This window comes from Leucopleurus acutus (assembly GCF_964270905.1).
Source record: "Leucopleurus acutus genome assembly, chromosome: 11".
NCBI classification, from domain to species: domain Eukaryota; kingdom Metazoa; phylum Chordata; class Mammalia; order Artiodactyla; family Delphinidae; genus Leucopleurus; species Leucopleurus acutus.
Genome location: NC_139152.1, coordinates 14,895,458 through 14,918,103, shown reverse-complemented (window position 1 = coordinate 14,918,103; position 22,646 = coordinate 14,895,458). Strand labels below are relative to the sequence as shown.

General features: G+C 33.6%; 1 protein-coding gene across 6 annotated transcripts in view; it reads right to left on the bottom strand.

Annotated features, from left to right (window-relative positions):
- PIK3C2G (phosphatidylinositol-4-phosphate 3-kinase catalytic subunit type 2 gamma) overlaps nt 1-2,452 on the bottom strand; it is a 364,032-nt gene extending 361,580 nt beyond the window's left edge. For 5 of the 6 annotated variants that reach the window (XM_082849613.1, XM_082849617.1, XM_082849611.1 and 2 more), the window contains exon 1: nt 2,298-2,452. The gene's annotated coding sequence lies outside the window, so the exon portion shown is untranslated. Of the gene's footprint in view, nt 1-1,837 lie in introns of all 6 variants that reach the window. The other variant, XM_082849612.1, reaches the window with a different exon arrangement.
- Between the last annotated feature and the right edge of the window lie 20,194 nt (nt 2,453-22,646).

Genomic DNA, 22,646 nt, shown 5'->3' with positions numbered 1-22,646 from the left:
TCACAGCACCTCATTAATCGAGTACCTTAAAATACAGATGCCCAATTAATATCTTATAGTACCTTTCAGTTCTCGTGTTTTATCTCTTGATATTCACAAAAATTCTTGAAAAATTATGGGCATATGAAAATACATTCCCTTTATAAAAAATTGAGAGCCAGAAGGAACGTAGCACTTCCATGACAGCACATGGAAAAACTATAAATCTGGGAATCTCACCCAAATCTTTGACTTCAAAACAAATCTTTTATTATAATCTACCTTGCTAAATTTTAAAATATATTGTGCTTTCTTCCTTCCCAGACACCATCAATATTATTATTATCTATACTGCACACTTACATGTTTTGAATTTAACTCCATTTCTCATACATCATTTCTGAATTGTTTTTTAAATTAACATTTGTTGTTAAAAAGCTACATAAATGTCCTGAGCACAAGACTATGTCTTCTTAGCTAATCTCCAAGCTCTAAGCAACTTGATGGCATTAGAGGTGCTTAAGATGTACCTCATCCAATAATGATGGGGAATCCTAGTACTCTTTTGGCTTGGTTAACACTTTAATTATGCTACGGATGAACCTAGTGGCAGGGCAGGAATAAAGTCATAGACATAGAGAATGGATTTGAGGACATGGGTGGGGAGGGGGAAACTGGGATGAAGTGAGAGAGTGGCATGGACATATATACACTACCAAATGTAAAATAGATGGCTAGTGGGAAGCAGCAACATAGCACAGGGATCACCTTGGTGCTTTGCGATGAACTAGAGGGGTGGGATAGGGAGGGTGGGATGCAGGGTCAAGAGGGAGGAGATATGGGGATATATATATGCATATGGCTGATTCACTTTGCTGTACAACAGAAACTAACACAGTATCGTGAAGCAATTATACCCCAATAAAGATCTATAAAAAATTTTTTTTATCACTTTTAGAATGATAATGTAAGATATCAGAGAAAATTACCTGATTCATGGGTCTTCTGGATTAAGATAGTTCTCAGAGACCCAGAAATTAGGTATGACAAAAGCTCAGAATTCCACCAAAAGTAATGTAAAATTCATGCCTACCAAGTGCTCTGTTTTATTAGACTCTTTTAGCAATCCACTAAGAACCTCCAGAATCCCAGTGTGTTATACTGCCTAACTATTAGAATCTATGTCTCCTTTTACGAAGGGTTTGACGAGAGCTGATTATACTGGAATTATCTTAGGTTTTATATTCTTTTATTTTCTTTTTAGGTCCTGTTATTAACTTCTGATTCTCTTGTTATCTCTATTGACAGTTAGTTTTCTACTTTATTATATATTATGGAATTTGGGGCAAATGTCCTTTTCTTCCAGAAATTTTCTTTGGCAGATAAATTTATTTTGCTTGATTCCATATCTTTAATTTACCAAGATCACTGTGGCAGCCAATATTCTTCTATCACTATTTTTACACTAAACTCTTGTAATAGAGCCTCTGTGTCTCATAGTTATTAGCACACGGTACCTTGAAATATAATTAAGTTTGTTCTCTCCTAGTGAACATAAGATCTTCAAAGCAGGGATTCAATCATAATTTTCTGTTATCTGTAGTAATATCTAACAACAAAAATACTCAGAATATTACATTAATGAGCTTGTGAGAATACTCTCTAAATATTGTTACAATGACAGATTCAGTGTGAAGCCCAGTGTCACATTTAGATTTTCTGAATTTGAAATTCTATTTAAAAATGCAAGAACTGTAGGAATAGTATGTACACATTAAAAATGAAAGCTAGTTTCAAAAACTAGAAGATAAAAATAATCCAAAGTGATAGCTCTGTAATAAGGACTTTATTATCTTACCACTGGTTTCTTAAGGGTTCAGCATTCTCACTGCTGTTCTTCAACTGCACACTCTGTTTGTGACTAAAATGTCTAGAGTGATCTGTGTTTTTAAGGTTTCTATTTTACCTCTTTTCTTTGAATTTGAATTGTTCTTTGGACCAAGTGGAAATCAAATACTGACCTTGACCATATCATTTAACCTTTCTGGGTTTTATAGTCCCATCTCTAAAAGAAGAGTTTTGAACCATAATCCTCAACAATTAAATGATTAAACAAAGTATTCTTGCTATATTTCGTTTTATTTTTACCCAGAAAAACTATCCCTGAAATTTAAATAAATGTACGTTGTAGAAAACGTTGCTTATTGGAATTCTAATGTCATTTATGAATTAATAATTTTGATAATTATTTAGGCATTTCTATGATTATATAAATATAGATAATATTTCACAACACATTGTATATCAGTATTACTTACCTTATCATTTCTTCTTTATTTTAATTTTATTTCTCTCATTTTATTTCTCTCTCAAGGCAATCAGGGTGAGCTCAGAAGCTCATTTCATGTTTAATGATTCACTATACATTATGAAAGGAGTTTTGTTCACCCTTGATTTTATCTTATCAGTTGCTACACAAATAAAGTTACATGTTCCCATGCTTTGTTTGAGCACCTTGAATAATTGGCATGACCACTATCAAAATCATTTTCTCCAATCTCTTACGTTAACTGTTACTGTTGATGTCCCATGCCTTGTTTGAGCACCTTGAATGATTGTCATGACCACTATCAAAATCGTTTTCTCCAATCTCTTACGTTAACTGTTACTGTTGACACATTTAATTTATACAATTAAACAGTTACCAGTAACAATCTAGCTGTTTAATGCCCCCTCTTTCACTAACTCCCAAGGCCTGGACAGGGAGATCAAGGCTTAAAAGGACTTTTATAAACTTTTTTTAGAAATTTTATTATTCTTTTTCTGTCACCCATATAATATCTAAAAGTTTCATTGATAATTTAGTGCAGTTGGAATTAAAAGTGTGCTATAGCTTTGTAATTATATTTCTTCCCTATAAAGAAATTACTAGATTCATTTGTCTCTTGAAGAATCAAGTTCAATCTAATGGAGCAATTCTCAAAACTTATGGTCTCAAGAATATTTTATCCTCCTAAAAATAAGAACCACTGAATAACTTTTGTTCATATAGTTTATGTATATTAAAACATCATATTAGAAATGGTAACTGAGAAATATTTAAAATATATATATTAATTAATTTTTTCTTTGAATTTATTTTTCCCAGCTTGATTGAGATATAACTGACATATAACTTTGGGCAAGTTTAAGGTGGGTGACAAGTTGATTTAATACACATACACTGCAAAATGATAACCACCTAGTATTAGCTAACACCTGCATCATGTCACTTAATTGCTAGTTCTTTTTTGTGGTTAGAACATTTAAGATTTAATCTCTTAGCTACTTTCAAGTATATAATACAGTATTATTAACTATCATGACTGTGCTGTATATTGGATTTCTAGAACATATTTATCTTATAACCAGAAGTATGTACCATATGACCAATATCTCCCATTCCCCTGCCCCCCCGCCCCCTCAGGACCTAGTAACCACCACTCTACTCTCTGTTTCTATGAGTTCAGGTTTTTTAGATTCCACATACAAGTGATGTCATACAGTATTTGTCTTCCTTTGTCTGACTTGCTTCACTTAGCATAATGCCCTCAAAACTCATCTATATTGCACAAATGACAGGATGTCCTTACTCACAGCTGAATAATATTCCATTGTGTGTGTGTGTGTGTATCTTGGCTATTGTGAATAATGCTGCAATAAAGAGGAGAGTGCATGCGTCTCTTTGAGATTTTTTCTTCATTTCCTTTGGATATATACCCAGAAGTGGGACTGCTGGATCATATGGTAATTCTATTTTTAATTTTTTGAGGAACTTCCATACAGTTTTCTATAGTGGCTGCACCAACTTACATTCTCACCAACAGTACACAAGGATTTCCTTTCCTCCACATCCTAACCAACACTTCTTATCTCTTGTCTTTTTAATAATAACCATTCTAACAGGTGTGAGGTGATACCTCATTGTAGTTTTGACTTGCATTTCCCTGATACTTAGTAATGTTGTGCATCTTTTCATTTACCTGTTAGCCATTTGTATGTCTTCTTTGGAAAAATATCTGTTTAGTTCCTCTATCGATTTTTTAATCAGATTGTTTGGTTTTTGTGCTTTAATTGTGTGAGTTTTTAATGTGTTTTGGATGTTAAACCCTTATCAGATATACAACTTGCAAATATTTTCTCCCATTTGGTATGCTGCCTTTTTATTTTGTTGATTGTTTCCTTTGCTGTGCAGAAACTTTTTAGTTTGATATAGTCCCACTTGTTTATTTTTGCTTTTGTTGACTTTGCTTTGGTGTCAATACAAAAAATCATTGGCAAGACTAATGTCAAGACTCACCCCCTAGTTTTCTTCAAGGAGTTTTATGGTTTCACGTCTTACATTCAAGTCTTTAATCCGATTTGAGTTGACTTTTGTGTGTGGTGTAAGATAGGGGTCCAGTTTTATTCTTTTCCATATGGTTATCCAGTTTGCCCAACACTAATTATTAAAGAGACTATCCTTTCCCCATTGTATATTCTTGGCTTCTTTGTCATTAATTAATTGACCGTATATGTATGGGGTTATTTCTGTGCTCTCTATTCTGTTCTATTGATCTCTGTGTCTGTTTTTATTCCACTATCATTGTTTTGATTATTATAGCTTTGTAATTTAGTTTGATGTCAGGAAGTGTGATACCTCCAGCTTTGTTTTTCTTTCCAAGATTGTTTGGCTATGTGGGGTATTATGTGATTCCATATAGATTTTAGGATTTTTGTTCAATTTCAGTATAAAAGGACATCAGAATTTTGATAGGGATAGCATTAAATCTCTAGATTGCTTTGAGTAGTATGGACATTTTAACAATATTAATTCTTCCCGTCTATGAGAATGGAATATCTTTCCATTTATTTATGCCTTCTTCATTTTGTTCATCAATATCTTATTGTTTTAAGTGTACAGATCTTTCACCTTCTTGGTAAAATATATTCCTAAGTATTTTATTCTTCTTGATGTTATTGTAAACAGGGTTGGTTTTTATCTTTCTGATAGTTGTTAGTGTATAGAAACACAGATGGTTTTTGTATATTGATTTTGTATGCTTCTAAGTGACCTATTTTGTTTATTAATTCTAACGGTTTTTGGTGGAGTCTTTATATATAATCCATCTCATTTTTCTTGTTTAATTGCTCTGAATAGGACTTCTAGTACTATTTTGAATAAAAGTGATGAGAGGGAACATCCTTGTCTTGTTCCTGAACTTAGAGGGAAGCTTTCACATTTTCACATTAAGTGTGATGTTAGCTGTGGGCTAGTCATATATGGCCTTTATTATATTGAAGTTTGTTCCCTCTGTACCATGTGTGTTCCCAGTTTGTGAAGAGTTTTTTTTTTTTTTTTTTTTTTTTTTTTGTGGTACGCGGGCCTCTCACTGTTGTGGCCTCTCCCGTTGCGGAGCACAGGCTCCGGACGTGCAGGCTCAGCGGCCATGGCTCACGGGCCCAGCCGCTCCGCGGCATGTGGGATCTTCCCAGACCAGGGCCCGAACCCGCGTCCCCTGCATCGGCAGGCGGACTCTCAACCACTGCGCCACCAGGGAAGCCCTATGAAGAGTTTTTATCATGAAAGGATGTGGATTTGTCAACCCACAAATCTTTCTGCATATATTATTATGAGCATATGATTTTTATCCTTTTTATTAATGAGGTGTGTCACATTGATTTGCAGATGTTGAACCATCCTTGAATCCCTGAAATAAATCCCACTTGATCATAATGTATGCTTCTTTCAATATATTGTTTAGTTCAGTTTGCTAATATTTTGTTGAGGATTTTTGCATCTATGACATTGGCCTGTAATTTACTTTTCTCGTAATAATTTACTCTGGCCTTATAATTTACTTTTCTTGTCTGGTTTTGGTATCAGGGTAATGTTGACCTTGTAGAATGAATTTGGGAATGCTTTTTCCTCTTCAGTTTTTTGGAATAGTTTCTGAACTATTGGTATTAACTTTTCTTTAGACGTTTGATATAATTCACCAGTGAAGCCATCTGGTCCCGGACTTTTGTTTGTTGGGAGGTTTTTGATTACTGATTGAATCTCCTTACTAATAATTGGTCTGCTCATTTTTTCTATTTCTTCATGATTCATTCTTGGTAGGTTGTATATTACTAAGAATTCATCTTTTTTTCCTCTAGGTCATCCAATTTGTTGGTGTATAATTGTTCATAACTGTCTCTTATCATCCTTTATATTTGTGTGGTATCAGTTGTAAGTGTATAAATTTATTTTAAAACAGTAATAATATACTTCTAAATGACAAATAGCATATTTATTTTAATTTAAAAACTGTATTTTCCAAAAACTATAAAAGAGAAAATTGGCATTTTAAAAAACATTATTGCAAAACTTCTTAGTGTCTGGTTCAATAGAAGATTGATGGACTCTGGTAAATGCTTTTGCATTCCCTTAGCCTCACTCAGATATGTAGTTGGAAAGGGAAAACTATAAATATTTTCATAAATATTGGTGATATTCTTGTATACTTCCACTTACGAAATCCTGCTGTTGCAGTGCTCTCTTTTTTCTGTACCATGGCAGCCGAGATATATGTTTGAGCAGCTTCCTCACTGCTCACAACAAGTATTAGTGTAGTAAATTACAGCCGTTTCACATCATTGTGGCCATTATTCTTTGATACCAAAACAAAACTCATCAGGTAGTAGTTTCCTAAATGTTAGTTGCAGTATGGAATCTGAAACCTTATTAATAAAAATTTACATTAAAATTGATTAGTTTATCTTTCAATGGATCTTTTACTCATGTATGATTTTGTAATGTCATGCATTTTTTATTTGGAAAGTACTGATTTACTGAGTTATGTGTATGTTTCAAGTGGTAACACATTTCATTAAACAATATCCAAAAACAAATCACATTTGTTAATATCACCACTCACCTAAGTCTTAAGGTGTTGCAATATACTAAGCTGAGTGGTGGGTACAAATTTTTTTAAATTTAAATTTTTGTTTCAAAGATTGAATTTGGTTGTTGGCAGCAAATAGTTCTTATTTTTAAAAAAAATGACAATCACACTTAATTTAGTTTTGAGAATAGCAAATACCCAATACCCAAGTTTGACTAGCCATGGTTTCTGTCAGTAATTCCTATAAGTAAAAATGGTGTTCCTTTGAAAGGGGCGTAGTTCAGCTCACAGTTCAAACAATTGCACATTTGCTTTTCTTCAAGATAATCATTATACTTTGATATGCAACAAATATGCTTCGTGTAATTCTCATTTAATTATCCAGAATATGAAAATAACTCATATCCAAAGGCTGAGGTTTTATAAAATTAATGAATACAGCTTAATCAGACTTCATAAAAAATATGTTTTACTGATTTTATTCTTAATGAAACTGACTTTTTTTTTCTTTTTACTGTCCCTGGGTTTCAGTAAAGAGCATAGTAACTACTAGAAAAATTTATACCAGTTCCTTGTTTTGTGATAGCAGTTTTACCTGCAATTACTTTTGTACCATCAGTGCAAATGCCAACAAAGTGTAAAAGGAATATAACATTTTGTATTTTTATGAAAATATTTTGACCTCATGGACCTCCTCAGAGTCTGGAACCTCAAGGTTTATAGATGATACTTTGAGGACTATTGGTCTAGTGAAAAGAGCTTCCATCCAGAGTTAGGAAACCAAATGGATAGCTCAGCTTTGCTGAAATTATTTTATAACTTGAGGTAAATTTCTTAAACTCTTAATCTCTTAATTTTTGTTTCTTCATCTATAAAATCTATAAAAGTTAAAGGGTTAATGGCTTTTCATGTCCCTCAGAATACTAAAAAATTATATGAAATTTAGTGTAGTGTGTTTGTTATAGCTACATGATAACTTCACATTAATTCAATATTAGTATAATTAGAAATGTGATTACATTAAGGTACAATTCTATTTTTCCATTTCTTGTTTAATTAAAAAATAGGGAAATTTATACCTAAAATACTTTGAAGGCTCTTTAAAAAGTAGTAATAGCATTTTTGAGTTAATTGAATTCCGTTCCTAAGTAAGGATTTTTATTAAAAAATAATTCCTAAAAATTCTATCTTTGTTAACAGTGCGCCTCTACCATTCTTTTTCATAGATCCAGTTAATAATCATTTTTTCCCTTCCTAGTGTATTATAAAACACATATTGATTCAGAAGCATCATTTGGAGGCCTTTTTTTCTCACTTTATAGAGCTATAATTAGTCTTGATAAGTAAAATTAGGTTGAATTCCCAATATTTACCTTGTGAATATACAAAACTCTACAATATTTTCATAAATATTGGTGATATTCTTGTATACTTCCACTTACGAAATCCTGCTGTTGCAGTGCTCTCTCTTTTCTGGATCACGGCAACCAAGATGTATGTTTTGAGCAGCTTCCTCACTGCTCACACCAAGTATTAGAGTAGTCAATTACAGCAACTAAACTGTTTCCATAAACTTGCCACTTAAACTAATGCAAAAAACCTATCCTTTATCCCTACAAAAAATTAGAAATCCGGAATAATGTGGATTGCTCATCTGACTTCTTAAAAAAGAGAAGAAACCCCCAGTGGTACACACAGAGAAGGGCCAAAAACTAGGGTGAAGAGCACTATTGTTAAGCTGACCCTATGATTACTTAGAGGTGTGATTTTAAACAGACTCTTGCAATAAGACTTGAACCCATAAAAATCTGCCCTACAAGAGGTATTAGACATACTCTGACCACCAGTTTTGGGAGAAAAGAAAATCAAAACTTTTCCCTGTTAGTCAAGCAGAAATGTTTCCCTGTGAGAAATCAAGATCTGAGGTCTATGTCTCAGGTTATATCAAGTATGAATAAAAGGTGCTGACTGTGTGCTGAAGTCCTCAGTCCAAGAGATAAGCAAAAAAAGTTGTCCCAGTCCAGAATTACCCTTAAAAAACCTGTAACACCACTCTAGAGCCACCCTCTTATAATCAAAGCTGGAAAGAATTCAGTAGGGAAAAAATACAAGCCTCACTAAAAGGCAGCTTACAGTTAAAAATAAATCACAATACAAGTGAATGAACAAAGTGTCATGAACAAAGCATCAGTTCTAGCAAAAAGAAGCCATAATTTTGAGATAATAGGACTAAATGAAAATAATAAAGCTAATATGTTTCAAATGATTAAAGCAATAAAGGAAAGCATAAAACCTGCAAGGGGATAGAACAAAATACTGTAAGGATAGACAAAATGCAATAAAAGCAGAAAATTACACACACACATATAATCTGGAAGAAACAGGTTAAAAAAGAATATATATATATTTGAAATTAAAAGAAAAAAATAGTTGAAAAAATATAAACACTCATCAAATGGATTAAATAGTACATTAAACTCAGCTAAAGCAATTATTAGTAATCTGGATTCATAGTTGTGAGGGAATAGCCCAGAATGGTAGCACAGATGTATAAAAAGACAGAAAAATTCAAGACAGTTAAGAGATATGAAATTAGAATATATCTCATAGGAGATTATAGGACTCATTTAGAGTCCTTAAGAAAGAATAGAGACATTTTCAGACAGAAAATTTTCAAAAATATAAAGCCAAATTTTTCCAGACTTGATGAAAAGTAAGAAATCTGGCTTTGTAAGAAGCAAATCAGGGCCAAGAACTATAAATAAAAATGAATCCAGATATACATAATACCAAAATGGAAAAAAAAAATCTTAATAGCAATCTTAAATAAAATAAAAACTGAACTGCCAGAAGACTTATATAAAGCAACAAAATAAGGTACATAATTAATAAAACAATATGCTTAAATTGCTCAGGGAAATAATAGAAAATTTTAATTTTATAGCAAATTAAATTAGCTCTCAAGAATTAGGGGAAACCACCAGAAAACTACTAGAGCTAATCAATGAATTTGGTAAAGTTGCAGGATACAAAATTAGTGCACAGAAATCTCTTGCATTCTATACACTAACAACAAAACATCAGAAAGAGACATTAAGGAAACAATCCCATTCACCATTGCAACAAAAAGAATAAAATTCCTAGGAATAAACCTACCTAAGGAGGTAAAAGACCTGTACTCAGAAAACTATAAGACACTGATGAGAAAAACTCAAAGATGACACAAACAGGTGGAGAGATATACCATATTCTTGGATTGGAAGAATCAATATTGTGAAAATGACTATACTACCCAGAGCAATCTACAGATTCAATGCAATCCCTATCAAATTACCAGTGACACTTTTTACAGAACTAGAACAAAAAATCTTAAAATTTGTATGGAGACAGAAAAGTCCCTGATTAGCCAAAGCAGTCTTGAGAGAAAAAAATGGAGCTGGAGTAATCAGACTCCCTGTCTTCAGACTATACTACAAAGTTACAGTAATCAAGAGAATATGGTACTGGCACAAAAACAGAAATATAGATCAATGTTACAGGATAGAAAGCCCAGAGATAAACCCACGCACCTATGATCAACTAATCTATGACAAAAGAGGCAAGGATATACAGTGGTGAAAAGACAGTCTCTTCAATAAGTGGTACTGGAAAAACTGGATAACTACATGTAAAAGAATGAAATTAGAACACTCCCTAACACCATACACAGAAATAAACTCAAAATGGATTAAAGACCTAAATGTAAGACCAGACACTATAAAACTCTTAGAGGAAAACATAGGAAAAACACTCTTTGACATAAACCACAGCAAGATCTTTTTTGACCCACCTCCTAGAGTACTGGAAATAAAAACAAAAATAAACAAATGGGACTTAATTAAACTTAAAAGCTTTTGCACAGCAAAGGAAGCCATAACAAGACAAAAAGACAGCCCTCAGAATGGGAGAAAATATTTGCAAATGAAACAGCAGGCAAAGGATTAATCTGCAAAATATACAAACACTCATGGAGCTCAATATCAAAAAAAAACAAACAGTTCAGTTAAAAAATGGGTGGAAGACCTAAATAGACACTTCACCATGGAAGACATACAGATGGAGAAGAGGTACATGAAAAGATTCTCAACATTACTAATTATCAGAGAAATGCAAATGAAAACTACAATGAGGTATCACCTCATGCCAGTCAGAATGTCCATGATGAAAAAATCTAGAAACAATAAATGCTGGAAAGGGTGTGGTGAAAAGGGAACCCTCCTGCACTGTTGGTGGAAATGTAAATTGGTACAACCACTATGGAAAACAGTATAGAGGTTCCTTAAGAAACTGAAAATAGAACTACCATATGATGCAGCAATCCCACCTACTGGGCATATCACCCTAGGAAAACCATAATTCAAAAAGAGACGTACCACAATGTTCATTGCAGCACTATTTACAATAGCCAGGACATAGAAGCAACCTAAATGTCCATCGACAGGTGAATGATTAAAGAAGATGTGGCACATACATACAATTCAATATTACTCAGCCATAAAAAGGGATGAAACTGAGTTATTTGTAGTGAGATGGATGGACCTAGAGTCTGTCATACAGAGTGAAGTAAGTCAGAAAGAGAAAAACAAATACTTATACTAACGCATATATATGGAATCTTAAAAAAAACAAAAATGGTACTGATAAACCTAGTTGCAGGGAAGGAATAAAGATGTAGACATGGAGAATAGACTTGAGGACACAGGTTGGTTGGGGGTAAGCTGGAGCGAAGTGAGAGTAGCATCAACATATATACACTACCAAATTTAAAATAGTTAGCTAGTGGGAAGCAACAACATAGCACAGGGAGATCAACTCGGTGCTTTGCAATGACCTAGAGTGGTGGGATAGGGAGGATGGGAGGGAGGCTTAAGAGGGAGGGGATATGGGGACATATGTATGCCTATGGCTGACTCACTTTGTTGTACAACAGAAACTAACACAGTATTGTGAAGCAATTTTACTCCAATAAAGTTCTATTTAAAAAAAAAGAGCAGTGTAAGAAAAACTTAACCCTTCAGGTCTCTAGAATTATTATAAATGATACAGTGTTCAAACAGGGTTTGACAAATAGGACAATATGTATGCAGATATATTGTAGTGACATTACAAATCCATTTACTTTTGATATGTGTCTTTATATTTAAAGTCGGTTTCTTATAGATACCATATAATTTGGTCTTGTTTTTTGATCCAGTCTAACAATCTCTGTCTTTTAATTGGTGCACTTAGATCATTGACATTTAATGTGAATGTTGGTATAGTTGGATTAATTTACCTACCATATTTGTTACTGTTTTCTATTTGTTGCCCCTGTTCTTTTTTCTTACTTTTGTCTTTCACTCCTTTTCTTCTTTGTGTGGTTTTTGGTATTAAATTTTAAGAGAAAAATTTCAACTCTTTATAGCTATCTTAGTAAATTACTGAAAGGAATTTGTTTTCTGATGATTTGTTTTATCCTCCAAGATTTCAAATTCAGAAAATCATTATGTTGGTGGCTGACAATGGTGAGTGAGGTAAAAGGCAGTGAAATCCTTAAATATGAATTCCATTTTCCCAGCATTTGCCTCAGTGCCTAGCATGATAAAATGGCAATTTTAATGATAATGACAATAAATCATCATATGAAGTAATCATTAGGCATTCTCTAAAATTAAGAAAGTATAAGTATTTAAATGACAAACATAAGGAGGCCTCTTATTTTTCATTTTGTGTACTTACTACCTATTTTTAACTTGTTAACATTTTGTGGTATTAAATGGGGCTTACTGTCTATAACCTGGTGCTTTGGAGTCCCCCATTTTAATTTACTTTCAGTGATTGATAATGCTTGTTTATAATTTTGCCTCATTTCAGCGATACTAATGTTAGGAATATAGCTCTATTTACACTAAATTCTAAAGACTTGACAAAAGAAATACCATGAAAGAAAAGTAACAACTGGATCATAAATTTAAATTCCTTAATCTCAGTCCTTTACTGGTTCTTTAAATTATATTTTCTCTAACATGTTAATATTTTAGCATACACGAAGAATATAATATATAAGTAAAGATTCACAGCCTAAAATATTAAAAAGTGTTTGTAGATATTTTTGTTATGAATGTAGTGCCATCTTTCAGTACTAAAGTTAAACTAAAGCATATTTTAATTATCTAGGTAAGATTAATATGTTAATTTACTTTACAAGTGTGTATTTAAATTCATCATTTTCATAGCCTTTCATTTTCCATATGCCTTTCTAATTCCTGCAGAATTCCTCTGGAGGGCACTATTATCATAACTAATACAATTAGCTCCAGCTGGCTGTGACAGGGAATGGCACTGCGTCTTGGCTGGTGCTTTGCTTACCTATTTCAAATCTTAATGTTCAGCATGACTTTGACTTTTCCACCTTCTTAAGGGTAAAAATAAACTCTTCTGTCTCTTTTGAGGATTATAGAAGTTATCCCCAGTCACATTATACCCTATTTAAAAACAAACACCATTTCTGCCCTCCTTATTACTTCTTGGTAAAACACCCTGGAAAGCTAATGAGGTGCTAGTGTGAAATGTGAGTTCTGCGAGGGAATTTTTTTCTAATTGCTTTAATAAAAGATATATAGGAGTTTCAGTAGCAGTATAGAAATCAGCTAAATAAAAAGTCTCATCCAAATTTAATTTTCTTTCACATAATCTTTTGCTCACTAAATGAGAATTCAAGGTAAAACCAAATTAAAAAAGAAAAAAACCCTTCAGAGGTCAAAGTTGTTTTCATATGTCTGTAGAGACTGCATGTTATTTTAGGAAAGTGAGTCTGCCCAGAAAGCTGTGTTTGATGACTATAACCTTGATAATCAGTTCATTAAATAATTATGTGATCCCACTCAGAATTCTAATTGAAAAAGAATGCATTTCATTTAAAGTCAATTGAGAGAAGTGCCTATATAAATAACACCTGGGTCACTGAACTATTTGTAGTCTTTTTTTAATATATTTGAATACTTTGTGTTTTTGAATGGTTTTCATTTACTGCTTAAATAGAAAATCAAAGGTGTTTGAAGATTTCATAAGTTTTGAAATTACAATCAGAAATTAAATATTACCTTCTAGATAAAAGTTTTCAGAAACACTGTCTTTCATTTTCATGATGTATAATAGAAATGCAGACACGATACTTTCTATTAAGAAAGTAATGCATATAGAAAGTAATTTTATTCTTTTATTTGGGGAGGTGCTTATTTACTTTTTAAAGATTCTATTTTGTGCTTATAAGGTGCTTAGTCGGCAATTTATTGATTGCCTGGATTAATAGCAGAATGGTAAAAAAAACAACAAAACAAAACAAAATACAAAACAAAAAAAAATAAGAAAATTGAAATCCAGATATAATCTCCTGGATAATACATGAGGTTAATTTTAAATGCATAATATTCCTTTTTTTATATCAAAGTTTTAGAATATGATGATACAGTTCCACCCCACTGCCCTCCCTACTTCTGGAATAGTATTCCTCTTCCTTTTGGAAATGTGTCCAGTCTCCACTTGTATCATGTGTTCCTGGTGGAAGTTTTGCATCTGTTATGCCCTGTCTGGGCATATGGGTGGACATGGGCCCCAAGCTGAGCCAGTCCATTCAGGGTCTAGAAAGTAATTTTAAAGAGGAGAAAATATAATTTTCAAAAAAAAAGTATATTTTACCTAAGTATATTCCACATCCATTCATATTCATTTCTGAAGTACTAGAAAATATGTTAATGTTTAACATTGACTGCTCTATCTTAAATGAATCATTACATATAGATGACATTGATAAGAGGTAAATTTTTTTCCTTTAAAGAAAATAACCTTTTTCTTGTCCTTAGCAGATTATACAACTCTACTGATCAGTGGCTGATCTCATTGTGGCATTGTGGGCATTTACTCTAAGATAGTGGTATGGGAGGGAGCTCTGGGAGTGAGTGGGCTCTGCTTCCTACCATTTTCTAGTGGAGCACTCCTAACACAGAGTGATCCCACATAGTGTGAAAGCTATGTAGAGCTTAGCCTCTAGTAGTCTTAAGAATTCATTTAATTTTGTATTGTACTTTATATAATTCCATGTTTGTTTTAAAACAAAGAGAATATCCAAAATACTGTGTGATGTTTATCTCTGACTTCAGTACTTTTGAGATTCCACTGCCAAAGCCATATTTGAGAAGCAAGAGATAGAAAATGGCATTTGTAATTAGATATAAGTTCACATCGTATGTTTATTGCTTACTGATATTGGGCTTTGTACAATGTATTTAATTTCTCTAAACCTCAGTTACCCCTTGTAAAATGGAGATCATATTCTACTGAACCACATGAAATTGCTATTTATGCAGGTTAAAAATAGTGGAGTACCGAAAATTTCTTCTGATTCAGGCTAAGAATAGCCTTAACTTCCCACATATATATGACTAATTAATATATGCAAAGCTCCCAATAAAGTACTTGACTCAAACTAATTTTAATTATACTAGGAAAATTGTTCAGACCTGTATGTTAAAAACATAAATAAAAACACTCTATTACAAATAAACATGCCGTCTACTGAGGTGAGAAGTCTATACAATTAGAAATCATAGTTACATTTTTTACCACTCATTAACGATGAGAGTAAACATCAACATTGTTATTTCTTAAATAACTAGTTTATGTGATTGTTAAAACGATTGTATATATGAGCATATCTGTTGTGTATTTATTCAGTAAAGAAAGAGTAAAGTAGTACAAATAGGTATTATGTAGAAATAGTACAAACAAAATGTGTCAGGTACTGTTCTAGATGTCAGGAATACAGCAGTTAATATGACAAAATCCATTCTCTCTGGAGGAATATACACTAGTAAGTGGAGACCGATAATAAGCAAGTAGTTATATTCAGAAACCTAATAATTGCATATAGAAATATGAAAGAAAAATTAAAATCTTAGCATGTAGTAGGTACTTAACATAGATTTTTACAATTCAACTTTTTGTTAATCATTACATATCCATACCATTAAATCTCAGCCCATCATTCCTTTCCTTTGTAGCTTAATTTACACGGATATGTGATAAGATGGTCTGTAAATTTGGAGAATTCAAAGAATTCTGAATTATTAGCTTCTCTGGATAAAAAACATCCTGTGAAAAAGCCTCTCTCTTCTTTTTCTTCATTAATACATTAGCAATAATACTTACCTCTGGTTAAAAGGTGGTAGCACCATAAAATTTTAAGGTTAAATCTAGTCTAGGTTAAGAAATATGGTAATTGTTAACAAGCTATCTGACTTATCTTTCCCTAAATAACCCGGCTTCCTAAATGAAACATTTTTATTTTACCTTCTCTTCTTATAGCTTCATCCCCTTGGAATCTTTTATCATTTTATTGCATTTGAAGCGCTTTCTTTTTTGGGAAAAAAAAAGAACTGTTTGAACTTTAACAGATATAAATGGAAAGAAAGAAGAGGAAGGTCAGATTTTGGGTCTGCTAACCTTGGCAATGTCCTTTGAAAGTAGTCCCCGGGTAGCTTTAACTTCTGCCAGCACATGTGAGCCTGAGATCACCCCCAGGCTCAGCCTGCTTGGCAAACTGACAGAGGTCACATTTTCACACAAATGAACAATTTCCCTGATAAAGTGAAACTGGTATTTAAGCACAAGCTCTAATGAGCAGCCCCCATCTTTAGCTCCCACTTTAAAGTATCCCCAAGGTTTTCAGTATAATTTCATTTGACCTTTAGCTAAAGACTGTATTTTACTAGATCACCAGTTTCCCCTGATCCCTGGAGTGTTCTCCTGTGTCAGCACTTATGAGAAACCCACATTGCACACAAGGCAGGTGTTCTCATCCCTCTTTAAGAATATCAGTCCTCTCATCCACTCCCCCTGATCCTATCTCTCCTTTATCTGGTTGATAGAAATTTTCACACTATTTCTTCAACTTCCCCAAACAGTATGCTTTGGATTGATATATTTTGTCCTGGGAGCAAACCATAATTATGGGCTATCTAAACTACTATTATTTTTTGGACAAACTTAATAAACTTTCTTAACATTATTGTGAGCACAGAGCCTCAAATCGTTTATGAAACTCCCCGTTTTCCTATTTTGTTTTGTAATTAGGATTGTATAAAAATGAGTGTAAGTAATTGATCATATTGATATTTTTTGGTGCTAGTAACTGCCTTTAATCATGCAAAATTACTAAAAAAGACATCCTTTTTGAATCAACTGATGTACAAATAATATCATAGAGATGATTAGGGGCAAACACTTATTCCCCAGTAATTATATCTTCATAAGGGGGGAGAATTTCCATTCTGCTTCCAAGAGGGAAAAGCTTGGACGGGACACCTTCATCTTTGCTACACTTTCTCACTCCCTCCTGCCAAGGGAATAATGGTGAGCTATTAACTTAGTGCTCTGTAGGTACTGAGGAGACATTGTGATCTGGTTTTCCTGCCGTATGATAACTGTAATAGGATGGGCTTTGTTCCTATGAGGTTGAGGCCTGCAGTTTGGTAGAGTAAGTGAATTTTAGAATGAAATATTAGGAAGAGCATTGTAGCTCTACATGGAAGATGTGTGCACCAATTTATCAAGTAAAGTGTATCTTGATCTTTGTCTCTCTCATTCGTGTATATATCTTTTAATCAGTTGCAAATGTGTCAGGGAAAGTAAAGGTGGTATTTGCTCTAACGAATACACCTTTTAATCTGTAACATGATACATGTTACCACAATCACCATTTTACTTTTTAGCTGTGCCACGTGGCTTGTGGAATCTCAGTTCCCCAGCCAGAGATCATGGATTGAAACCTCCTTCAACCCCGTGAAAGTACCGAGTCCTAACCACTGGACCACCAGGGACTTCCCCACAATCACCATTGTTATGTTTATTCATTCTAATGAATAAAAATTGGAAACACCTAACTTGTTTTTGGATGGATCAAGTTCAAAAGCAAAATCAAAACTAAATTTGAATGCCCTTAGACATCTTTCTATTCTCTAGCATTTTCAATCCTCACTGTTCCCAAGTATCAAATTCATTCCAATATACAAAATTTTAAACAACTTAGTCAGAATTAAAATTTAAATTGTCAGGTATTTTAGATCTGACAATATATGTTATACCTTTAATGATTTAGATATTTGAAACAGATATAGGGATATGAACATAGTGCACATTTTGTGACCTTTTGGTTACGTACATCTATCCAGACACTGGAAATACAAATTCATATAAAATGACTACAGCAAGAACTACTGGAATCTATCAAGGATCTGCCACGTGTTATTTAAGATATCAAATGCTTAATTAGTGATATTTAATTCACAGAAATCTGTACAGTTAGATGTTATTCCTGTTTCACAGCTAAATGAGCTACTGAGATGATCAAATTTTGAAGGGTACATAGCTTGTAAGTCTTTAAATTCACATTCATGTCAGGATTATCTCCAGACCTGACTCCTGTGCTTTCCTGCCCTCAGAAAAAAGTATGGAAAATTTTCTCTGCCCCCAGACTAAGTTTGGCAGAAAAAGGTGATTATTTTGCCTTACTCCTAGCTTCAGTATTGTTGTATTTCATTAATATTACAAATTTTGGCAGCTTGAGTTATACAGATTAGTCTTTCACAATATTTTCTAACAAATACTTCTGATGTATATGAATTATAAATATATAACTTTTTTCTCCAGGAATCTTTTCAACCACACAACTAATAAACTTAAGTCATCACTAATGAAAAAGCATCTGACAATTTGGATACATCATCTTAAGGTGTATAGTTTCTTTGCAGTAAAAGCAAAATTTAATTAATATATAATACACAGGAAAGAAGAGTTTATGTATGACTCATATGTCTAGGGGGGATTTAATACATTAGGGCCTAGAGTGTGAATTTGGGGTAAAATCTCTGGTGGTCTTAGGTCCACCCAGTTTTACTCCATATCAACAGGAGGAACATAAACCCAAGTAATTTCCCACTTCCCCCATTTTATCAACAGATTACTTGTCAAAGTCCTCCCATTAAAAGAACTATTGATTCAACAAATATGTATTTTTCCAGGCCAACAGCTCATAATTTGGTACTTGAATTCTTCTATGGAGTTCCTTTAGTTATATTTTCCCTTATATAGGGTATTGCTTTGGAAATTGAGGGCACAAAACAACTGTAAGTAATTGGAAGTTGGGGAAACAGACAAATGTTACACAACACCAAACATGTATAAAGTTATATAAAAAAAGAAGTGAATACTGTACAAAAGGAGCCCTGAGATGGAAATGACTGATTCTATTTGGGTATATTGGTAGGGCCAACAACTGTTGTGGTTTGTCTGGGACTGAGAGATTTCCCTGGATGTAGAACTTTCAGTGCTAAAAATCAAGACAGTCTGGATAAATCAGGACTATGAGTCAACCTAAATTGGAAAATTGTTCAGTAAGAATATACATTTGACAATAAAAGTTTAATAATAATAGTAATAATTACTGTATTATTTTGTCTAATAATAATTAGCCTTATTGTGTGCTAGATATTGTTCTGTGGTAACTAATGTGGCCATCCAGTGCTATAAAGACAATTATTATCTCCCTATTGCAAGGAAACACAGGCATATAGAAGCTCATCAGGTAGCATAAATGTGTGAATCAGGATAAAATGAGATGCTTGATAATAGTGGGGATTGAAGGCACTAGAGAGCAAAAGTGTATCTAAAGGCATTCAGATTTAGTTTTCTTTTTGAACTTGTTCCATCCAAACAAGTAACATCTACTGTGTCTGCTCAGTGTCTACCAGTTTGAAACTTCTGAGGGATTAATAGATGTTCCACAGTGAATACGGAAAGGGAAAGGCATTGCAGGAAAGGAGAGTACTCCATGCCAAGTAACAACAGTGTAAAAGAGACAGATGCGGAAATGTTCAGTATGGCAGGGACACTAGCTATCGTGAAAGGAGAGAAAACAGGTATGGGTATTGTTAATAAAATAGATTAAAGCCAGATTTATGCAGGTATGTGTTGATTATATTGTGAGCAGTGATAATTTATTAGAGGTTCTTATGTAGAACTGTGACATTATTATTTTTGAAAGGTAAGTTGGACGTTGAACGCAGCATTGCCAATAATTTGAAGAGAGGAGAGGGAGAGAGAGAGCAGCTGAGATGTTATGACTATTGTTTCCTAAAATCATAATGACCTAATGAAGTCAATGACAGTGGAGTTGAAGAGAAGAGAGTCAAAAGCACACAGGAGGTAAAACTGAGTACTCTTACTTAGTACATGACTGAATATGGTAGCCAAGGAGAAGCAAAATAGGACCCACTTCATACATAGGGACACATACAGCCTGAAAGTGAGGGGAAGAAAAAGATATTCCATTCAAATGGAAATGAAAAGAAAGCTGGAGTAGCAATTCTCATATCAGTCAAAATACACTTTAAAATCAAGGCTGTTATAAGAGACAAAGAAGGACACTACATAATGATCAAGGGATCAATCCAAGAGGAAGATCTAACGATTGTAAACATTGATGCTCCCAACATAGGAGCACCTCAATACATAAGGCAAATGCTAACAGCTATAAAAGGGGAAATCAACAGTAACACAATACTAGTAGGGGACTTTAACACCCCACTTTCACCGATGGACAGATCATCCAAAATGAAAATAAAAAAGGAAACACAAGCTTTAAATGATACATTAAACAAGATGGACTTAATTTTGATATTTATAGGACATTCCATCCAAAAACAACAGAATATGCTATCTTCTCAAGTGCTCATGGAACACTTTCCAGGATAGATCACATCTTGAGGCACAAATCAAGCCTTGGTAAATTTAAGAAAATTGAAATCATATCAAATATCTTTTCCAAACACAATGCTATGAGACTAGGTATCAATTACAGGAAAAAATCCGTAAGAAATACAAACACATGGAGGCTAAACAATACACTACTAAATAACCCAGAGATCACTGAAGAAATCAAAGAGGAAATTAAAAAATACCTACAAACAAATGACAATGAAAACATGACGACCCAAAACCTATGGGATGCAGCAAAAGCAGTTCTAAGAGGGAAGTTTATAGCAATACAATCCTACCTCAAGAAACAAGAAACATCTCAAACAACCTAACCTTACACCTAAAGAAATTAGAGAGAGAAAAACAAAAAAAATGCAAAGTTAACACAAGGAATGAAATCATAAAGGTCAGATCAGAAATAACTGAAAAAGAAATGAAGGAAACAATAGCAAATATCAATAAAACTAAAAGCTAGTTCTTTGGGAAGATAAACAAAATTGATAAACTATTAGCCAGATACATCAAGAAAAAGGATGAGACTCAGATCAACAGAATTAGAAAAGAAAAAGGAGAGGTAACAACTGACACTGAAGAAATACAAAGGATCATGAGAGATTACAACAAGCAAATATAGGCCAATAATACAGAAAACCTGAAAGAAATTGACAAATTCATGGAAAAGCACAACCTTCCAAGACTGAACCAGGAAGAAATAGAAAGTATGAACAGACCAATCACAAGCACCGAAATTGAAACTGTGATTTAAAATCTTCCAACAAACAAAAGCCCAGGACCAGATGGCTTCACAGGTGGAATCAGTCAAACATTTAGAGAAGAGGTAACACCTATCCTTCTCAAACCCTTCCAAGATATAGCAGAGGGAGGAACACTCCCAAATTCATTCCACAAGGCCACCATCACCCTGATACCAAAACCAGACAAGGATGTCACAAAGAAAGAAAACTACAGGCCAATGTCACTGATGAACATAGATACAAAAATCCTCATCAAAACACCAGCAAAAAGAATCCAACAGTACATTAAAAGGATCATATGCCATGTTCAAGTGGGTTTATCCAAGGAATGCAAGGATTCTTTAATATATACAAATCACTCAATGTGATAAACCATATTAACAAATTGAAGGATAAAAACCATACTATCATCTCAAAAGATGAAGAAAAAGCTTTCAACAAAATTCAACACCTATTTATGATAAAAACTTTCCAGAAAGTAGGCATAGAGAGAACCTAACTCAACATAATAAAGAGCATATATGACAAACGAACAGCCAACATCATTCTCAGTGGTGAAAAACTGAAACCATATCCTGTAAGATCAGGAACAAGACAAAGTTGCCCACTCTCACCACTATTATTCAACGTAGTTTTAGAAGTTTTAGCAATGGCATTCAGAGAAGAAAAAGAAATAAAGGAATCCAAATCAGAAAAGAAGAAGTAAAACTGTCACTGTTTGCAGATGACATGATACTATACACAGAGAATCCTGAAGATGCTACCAGAAAACTACTAGAGCTAATCAATGAATTTGGTAAAGTAGCAGGATACAAAATTAATGCACAGAAATCTCTTGCATTTCCTTACACTAACAATGAAAAACCTGAAGAAAAATTAAGAATACACTCCCAGGGCTTCCCTGGTGGTGCAGTGGTTGAGAGTCTGCCTGCCGATTCAGGGTACATGGGTTTGTGCCCCAGTCTGGGAAGACCCCACATGCCGCCGAGTGGCTGGGCCCATGAGCTGTGGCTGCTGAGCCTGCGCGTCCAGAGCCTGTGCTCCGCAACAGGAGAGGCCACAACAATAAGAGGCCTGTGTACCGCAAAAAAAAAAAAAAAAAAAAGGAAACACTCCTATTTACCATTACAACAAAAAGAATAAAATACCTAGGAATAAACCTACCTACGTAGACAAA